The sequence below is a fragment of the Salvelinus sp. IW2-2015 genome, unplaced genomic scaffold (genome assembly GCF_002910315.2).
Source record: "Salvelinus sp. IW2-2015 unplaced genomic scaffold, ASM291031v2 Un_scaffold1861, whole genome shotgun sequence".
Classification (NCBI taxonomy): Eukaryota; Metazoa; Chordata; class Actinopteri; order Salmoniformes; family Salmonidae; genus Salvelinus; species Salvelinus sp. IW2-2015.
The window spans coordinates 247,021-255,573 of NW_019943226.1; the positions used below are offsets into that span (position 1 = coordinate 247,021).

The window sequence follows — 8,553 nt, forward strand, 5'->3', positions numbered from 1 at the left end:
CGCGCCACGCACAGACACACACACAATACATCTTCATCCTTCAACACCACAACCCAGAAAACAGTTCGCACAAAGACATCCATGTCATTGGCACATCCATACCGCACAAACATCGTTAGGAAATATGAGACCGTCATTATACAAGCCCACCCCAACTCCACCCATCACTCACATGTCATACTCAATGGACTAGCCCACAGATCACAGACATAGTTCACAAAACTCTGTTAATCGTGCCCAATCCAAAGGGGAAAGAGCCTTTGTAATTACCCTTTATGTTATTGATGGTGTTCTGGTTCCCTGATGTTTCTTTTCCCCATTGGTTGCACTGTAGGCTAAATTAGACAAACTGACTCACCTGATCTTACTGTGGATATCCCAGACTTTGACGATGTGTTTTCAGACGACTACACCACACCACTACCACTACCACCACCACCACCAACAACAACACCACCACCACCACCACCACCACCACCACCACAGAAAACAGGTTAAAACCCGTGGTTCTGGGAAAAGTAATATGGGTTCGGCAGAGAATATAACGTGAATGTTTCTAATGGTAATCTCTACACACAGGCTGTAAGAGGATTGGCCCCCGAGGAGACTAGTGGGCACCGGGCCAGCATAGTGGACTTAAGCATGACTACTGTACTGTACTGTCAGCACAAAGCAAAAAGAAGTGTGGTGGCAGAACCACTGCACAGGCTAGCATTACAAGCCAAGCATGGAAGGCAGTCACTGTCCACTGGTCAGTGTAACAGCCTATGAAATAAGATGGGACTCAGTATTTCAGTCGATCAATAAAGGAGAACAATAATACTCCTGTACAGTAAATTGGCCACAAACTAACTTCTGTAAGTATTCCTTAATGAGATGCTGTCATATAACAACAACAATAACACAGCAGGTATCCAGACAACTGAAGCAGGAGTGTCCTGAACTTTAACCTTACGGAGTCAGAATAGATGTGTGTGTTATCTGATAGCTTTAGCTCTGCATGCTGTCTCTCTCTACTAACTGCCTGTGCCCGTCCATCCGTCTCTCAGCAGATGGATAATTGACGGCTGGATTTAAATGCCACAGAACCAATGGTGCCAATTACCCCGCAGGACGAGGCCACAGGTCCCACTATGTGGACCGTCATTATCCCAAAAACACTCTCTCTGGGGGAGGACTGCGGGGGAAGTGTGGGCGTCTCTAACCATTTTCTGTTCTACTTTGTTACTCGCTCACTCACCCTAAGTGTTGTCTAGACTCTACTGTATTCTCTGGTGTTGGTACATTAGGTAAACAACCTTGACAGAATGACTGACATCGACATGACTTAAACCTTCAGCCTGTCATAAATTTAACACATTGGGAGCTGACAGGTCTTTAAGATGGGCCACAGTGGCCAGGTAGAGGATATAAAACATGGCAAACCTAGTGTCTGCTGTGTGCCTTTTGAGTGGCAGGAGGGGTGGAAGTTTTGATTTGATTCCAAGGTGAGTTGAGAAGTCAATATACAAGTGACGATCAACAAACATGAGGCTGGGCTCAGAGGGGGTGATGAAGAACGTGGTGTGTGTGTGTGTGTGTGTGTGGTGTGTGTGTGTGTGTGTGTGTGTGTGTGTGTGTGTGTGGTGTGTGCTGCCTTTGTGTGTGCCTCTGTGTGTTTAGAGATGGGGAATTGGGAGCATGTAACTTGCCCTTCCAATGACAATGAGACCCCATTAAGATGCATAGAATTTCTTACTCCTGTGCTGCACTGGCCCTCTAATTATTGCTGGTATTGTATTGGACTCTATAAAGTCCTTCAGATATGAAATTGCATGTTGGCATATTTGGTATTTTCCTAAATCTTATTTATTTCTATAAAGCACATCTTTAGTTACGTGGCAATTACGTTGTTTCTCCAGTTGTCCTTCAGCGGTCAATGAAACAGACAGGCTCAAAGGCCAGAAGAGACCACCACAGACCATATCCCTCTGCTCCATCTCAATATACAACATCCTTCAGTATCGGACATTTTAGAGTTCTGAGCTTAACGTTAAAACTCATGTCAACATAGTACAGCCATTATCAGAGAAACTGTATTTTTTGACTACAATGCTACCATGTTCCCCTAGTGCAACAAATCATGAGAGAGCAGAGAGAGGTAGCAGTTTCATGTTTAGGTCGTCCCGTGACGACACCACTGACCGCTTGGCGACAGAACCGCGGCAGGTGGAGAAAAAGGCTGTGGGGTACAGTACAAGTTCTCGACACACACACCACACACACACACACACACACACACACACACACACACACACACACACCACCACACACACACACACACACACACACCACACACACACACACACACACACACACACACACACACACTTTCTCACCTCACTCCAGTTCTAACTGGCTGAGCTGTTAAACCAGCTGTCTCACCCAAATCCTCCTTCAAATGGAAATGATCTGGTCCACAGGGTGCTGACATGTCTTTTATTAAACACTGCCTCTCCACTAAAGGCCAACACTGCCAGCCCGGAGAAGGATTGCATTGGAAGCACTAAAGAAAAGCACCATTAAAAAAAGGAGACTACGTCAATAAATTGCCCATCCACACAAACTCCATAGCTGTGTTCGAAATACTCATACTAACTGCACAAACTGTACGATTTGTGACGTGAATTTAGTATATGAGTATGGCTTATTGGTCATAGTATGGATATAGTTAGAATGCCAAAAGTTCCCGGATGTCGTACTAATTCGTCAAAATAGAAGTATACAAGCAGTGTACACTACCCGTGCTTTTAGGGCCCACAATGCATTTTTCAGAAATTGCTGTGAAGGCTTCCCCGTTAATCTCCTCTCGACTTCCCTCAGGTCCCCATCCCTCCACTGTACCTATGTGACAGAGATCAGAGGACAGTGTTCATCTTTATGGTCCCTGTGTGTCTCTACTCCTCGTCTCTCCTGTGCCCCCTACTCCTCGTCTCTCCTGTTCCCCCTACTCCTCGTCTCTCCTGTTCCCCCTACTCCTCGTCTCTCCTGTTCCCCCTACTCCTCGTCTCTCCTGTTCCCCCTACTCCCAGTGGACTCATCTCATCCCTTTGTGCTGCTGGAAGTTGACTCCCCTAACTCTGCCTGACCTTGGGACACTTTCCGCTGAGAATGGATTCGGTGCGCCGCCTAAACCAGCCCGGCACAGTAACAACATTAGCATCTATTTTGTAGTCCAGAGAGTTTTTATTGGTTTTGAGTGCCTTTATTGTTCCGAGTGCCATAATTGTTTTTCGTATGTCTCGTGTTATTTATTCTTCTCCTTCCCCGCCGACCAAAAGTTGGAAATTAAATGAAATGACCAAATTGAGAAGATCTCGTTGGTTACTTTGATTTCTTTTCATTTCGGTTAATCAGGGTGGATATAAATGATGTATTTGGAGAATCACATGAAGACCAGTAACCTTGTGTGGTTGGTGCAGTACAGTCCAGTAGTCAGGCCACTACATGTTGACATTTAGAATCATATCACTACATCTTCTCTGGTGCCAGGATAATTGATGATGCAGACGATAACGGTAATAGCGTTGATGATGATGTCAATTATGCAGATGTGGCAGATAGCCTTTATGAGGATGATGATGATGATGATTATAATAGCACTCATTTCTGTCCCTATGTCTGTCTCTATAGTTGCTTCTGGAGCATCTGGAGTGCCTGGTGTCCAGGCATGAGCGGTCACTACGTATGACCGTGGTCAAGCGGCAGGCCCAGTCCCCCTCAGGCGTGTCCAGTGAGGTGGAGGTCCTCAAAGCGCTCAAGTCCCTGTTCGAGCACCACAAAGCTCTAGACGAGAAGGTAAGACCATACATTAGATATGTAGTCTATAGAATCTGCATGCACAGTAGCTATTCTTGGTAGAAGGGATTCTTCAATTGATGGTACAGTATATTTGACTGAAGACAGTACGTACTGTATAGAGAGSCATTGCTAACATAGTGCCATCTTGGTATTGAATATTCTTTGTTTTGGCATAAGTCACCATCACAACCACCCGCCCTCCCACTGGCCCCAGCCTCTGGTCTGCCTCATGCCTGTTGATTGATGGCCTCAGCCCTCTGTAAGATGTCACGCCGGCTGCTGTAATCTATTCAACCCTCCACAACAGACCCTATTATTTATAACGCGTCTCTCCTTGCCGCTGGACTGGGGAATAAAAGGCGTTTTTGATTCACGGGATGTTTTCTGCCCTGCGACGATCTGTCTGTGTGTTGCTGGGCTGTCCCGAGGAGTGGAGTGGAGGGAGGGGGAATGACTGCCCTGTAATCCAGGCTCAGCCTCCTCAGAGAGGCCTTGATCCTAGCGGGCCACAGCCCCGGCCATGGAGCACCACGGAGCTCACCAGTAAATGCTCCGTCAGTAGCATGACAAATACCTCAACATGGTACATAGAGGAAGGCAGAGTAAGTCATACATTCACCCCCTTTTGAGGAGAGGGGAGGAGGGGAGAGGAGGGTTTAAGTATGTCTAGCATCAACTGCTGCATCCCAGTCAACTGACGCTAAAAGAGCAATATAAAGCGGATATCCTCCACCCAGTGCTGACCAAAAAAAGCGAGGGATCCATAAGGCCAACATTGGTACTTCAACGGCCAAGCAAAGTGTTACTCGCATCATGGGTTGAAGGCCTGATGGAGAGAGGGAAGAGCGGCCTCTGTCAGGATACTATACCAGTAACAGGAGCTAGCAAGAGCAGGCAGATATGGCCAGCATCAGAATGTGGGCATCCGGGTTGGCAACAAAGGACCACATCCGCCTCCAAATGAGCCAGGGAACACGGGCCTGGGAACACGGGACCTCTGAACAGAAAACCAGGTAAACGTTTCCTCTCAGTATGGTGCCCCCAAAAACTTTTTTTGAGCAAGTTGCAGGAACAGCTTGTGTAGTAGTGTGAAGGTTGCAATGGAACACGCCATTGCTATGTAAGCTTAGCTAGGTCAGCTCTCTAAAATGGCTGCCACTCTGTTTTCATCCTTAACAACCACCTCCCCCGCTCCCGCATCTGGCGCGCTCTCCCATCTGTTCCCCCTTCTCTCCCGGTCGGCCCTGCCCCGGTGGGAACACGGTATATCATGTCAACCCCGGGCTGAGGTGGGATGGTGGGGAGAGATAAATAGGCATATCTCACTGTTGTCTCCAACACTATCCATGCTATTTATCTGAGCGCTCAAAACCACAACATCTACTACTGCCATTAACTGCTGGAGCAGAGCTCCATGGTAGAGTCCTACCAGAGGTTGTGTACAGTACCCACTCATGGCGGGTGTTTTGTTTTCCTCAGGTGAGGGAGAGACTGCGGGTGTCGCTAGAGAGGGTCTCTGATTGGAGGAGGATCTAACATCAGCCAACCAGGAGTGAGAAACGTGTCACAAGCATCATTTTTCACAGGCACTCTGACTGTTAAGTCAACTTTCAAAGTAGTTTGATGTTGACAGTTCTACTTAGGAGGACTCCTATTCAGGGGCTAGTCATTCTGTCTTAAGATGGAGTGTGGTGTGTGATGGGTGAAGTATGGCGTTGACAGATGAGAGCTGGCCCGTGGCGTTAGCAGGGTGGCGTAACGCCTCTGCCCCCATTCTCTCTCTGCCATTCTCTGCCAGGGCAGATGGTCATGTTCCAGCTCTGAGAGGAGGCCCTCAGACTGGCGCTCTACCGGAGCCAAATTAACCACTCTGCACTGCCAGAGGGAGGGAGGGAGAGAGGGAGGGAGGGGGGGCGGAGAAAGAGGGGGAGAGGGAGAGAGAGAGATTTAAAAATGCTGCTCTAGCCAGCCAAACAGGCCTTAGGAGGTGAAGATGAAACCCTGGTCAAAGACTGATCTGCCCTGGCTATAGAAAACAAGTAAAGCTAGGGATGTGAGGGGATGAGAGGAGAGAGAGGTTATAAGGCGCGCGCGTGAGATGGCGATATCTTTCACTTTGAGTTAGCCTAGTATTATCAGACTGATGCCCGCTCCTGTATCCATGTAGTGAATCATTTATGAAGCTCGCGAGATCAGGCAGGTTGTATGAGGCTACGTTTGAGCCATAGACATGCAGTGTAAAGTGCATCTCATTCGCTTAACCCAAGTACAGTGTTACGCCTCAGCAGATATTTCACTGAGTCGAGACAGAGGTCTTTTATTTGTGATGAAATAGTGTGACTATACTTCATTTGACTACAGTGGATACATGGTTAACTTTCTGCTGTGTCATGGTGAAGCAGTCATCTGCGTGAGTGGGGTGCTGAGGCCCGTTGATGGAGGCTGTGGGTTAAATAAGCACTGCTGAATAGAAACGTCCACACTTCCACACGTCAGAGCCTCCGGAGGGAGACGTTGGGTTCCAGTGGCTGCCTGCACCCAGCTCCAGACTGTTAATTGATTTGGGATGGAAGATCTGCCTCGAGTCGCACTCCTCTGGGGTTCCAGTCTGCAGATAACACCACCTGCAATCCTGGAGCCTCCCATAGGGACTGCAATGCTGATGACATAAGATGACCTTTCGACCTCTCAGTCTCAGGTGTTTAAGTGGTCCAGATTTGACCTCTCAGTCTCAGATGTTTAAGTGGTCCAGTTTGACTATTCAGTCTCAGATTTTAAGTGGTCCAGATTATGACCTCTCAGTCTCAGGTGTTTAAGTGTCCCAGATTTGACCTCTCAGTCTCAGGTGTTTAAGTGGTCCAGATTTGACCTCTCCAGTCCTCAGATGTTTAAGTGGTCAGATTTACCCTCTCAGTCTCAGATGTTTAAGTGGTCCAGATTGACCTCTCAGTCTCAGTGTGTTTAAGTGGTCCAGATTTGACCTCTCAGTCTCAGTGTTTAAGTGGTCCAGATTTGACCTCTCAGTCTTCCAGGTGTTTTAAGTGGTCCCAGATTTGACCTCTCAGTCTCAGGTGTTTAAGTGGTCCAGATTTGACCTCTCAGTCTCAGGTGTTTAAGTGGTCCAATTTGACCTCTCGTCTCAGATGTTTAAGTGTCAGATTGACCTCTCAGTCCTCAGATGTTTAAGTGGTCCAGATTTGGACCTCTCAGTCTCAAGGTGTTTAAGTGGTCCAGATTTGACCTCTCAGTCTCAGATGTTTAAGTGGTCCAGATTTGACCTCTCAGGTGTTTAAGTGGTTCAGATTTGATTTCTATTGTGCGTACTCTCAGAGCTGATTTATTTTATGATTTCAATTTAGGAGTAAATAGATAGTGCAGTTGTTTTTAAATACAGACCCGGCTCACATAAATGGAATGGGAGTAGATTCTGTAGAATAGTGTCAGGAGGTGACGATTCCCCGCAAACCTCTGGGGCTCTGGGCTTAGTCCCCAGCCAAGGGACCAATCCAACCTGCATAAGATCCTACAAAGGCTGCTGGGAGAGAGAGAGAGACTGGAAACTTCTGTTACTCTATGTTATACCGGTCCTCTCTTATTCCATTTCCTGGTTGGAATTCTAGAGGGTATCCCCAAGGTGTCACTCACTCTGCAGTGAAAAATGAAACCGGTGCTATAAGATTCAAGCCAACAGGCTTCCAGTGTTTGTTTTTGTTTGTTTTGTTGTTGTGTGTGTGTGTGTGTGTGTGGTGTTGTGGTGTGTGTGTGGTGTGTGTGTGTGTGTGTGGTGTGTGTGTGTGTGTGTGTGTGTTGTGTGTTGTGTGTGTGTGTGTGTGTGTGTGTGTGTGTGTGTGTGTGTGTGTGTGTGTGTGTGTGTGTGCTCCACCAAATCAATCTTGTACACCGAGAGATTTCACGTCACCTTCCTGTCCATCTCCTTTTGCTCCTTCACACTAAAACAGACAATTACTTATCGGAGAGGTGGAGACGAAGGAATCAGGGAAGATGAAGGTATTGGAGGAGAGGAGTTTGAAAGATAGCGCCTTTCTGTTTAGCTGTGGCACTGTCTCCTGGTGTTTCTGAAGTCTCCTGGTGTCCTCTAATATCTCCTGGGTGTCTCTGGTGTCTCCTGGTGGTCTCTGATGTTTGTCCCCTGTGGTGTCTTCCTGGTGTTTCTGATGTCTCCTGGTGTCTCCTGGTGTCTCTGATGTTCTGGTGTTCTGATGTCTCCTGGTGTCTCCTGGTGTCTCTGATGTCTCCTGTGTCCCGTCTCCTGGTGTCTCCTGTGTCTCTGATGTCTCCTGGTGTCTCTGATGTTTCCTGGTGTTTCTGATGTTCGGTCGGATTGGTTCTGTGCGAGGTCTCCTGATGTCCGTCCGTGTCTCCTGGTGTATCCTGATGTTCTCCTGGTGTCTCTGATGTCTCCTGGTGTCTCCTGGTGTCTCTGAATTCTCCTGATGTCTCCTGGTGTCCTTTGAGTCTCCTGGTGTCTTGATGTCTCCTGGTATCTCTGATGTTTTCCTGTGTTTCTGATGTCTCCTGGTGTCTCTGATGTCTCCCTCGTGTCTCCTGGTGTATCTGATGTCTCCTGGTGTCTCGTGATGTCTCCTGGTTCTCCTGGTGTCTCTGAATTCTCTGATGTCTCCTGTGGTCTTTGATTGTCTCCTGGTGTTTCTGGGTGTCTCCCTGGTATTCTTCTGAGGTTTCCCTGGTGTT

General features: G+C 47.6%; 1 pseudogene; it reads left to right on the plus strand.

Annotated features, from left to right (window-relative positions):
- Positions 1-8,553, plus strand: part of LOC112072233 (liprin-alpha-2-like) — a 130,356-nt pseudogene that overhangs the window by 72,522 nt on the left and 49,281 nt on the right.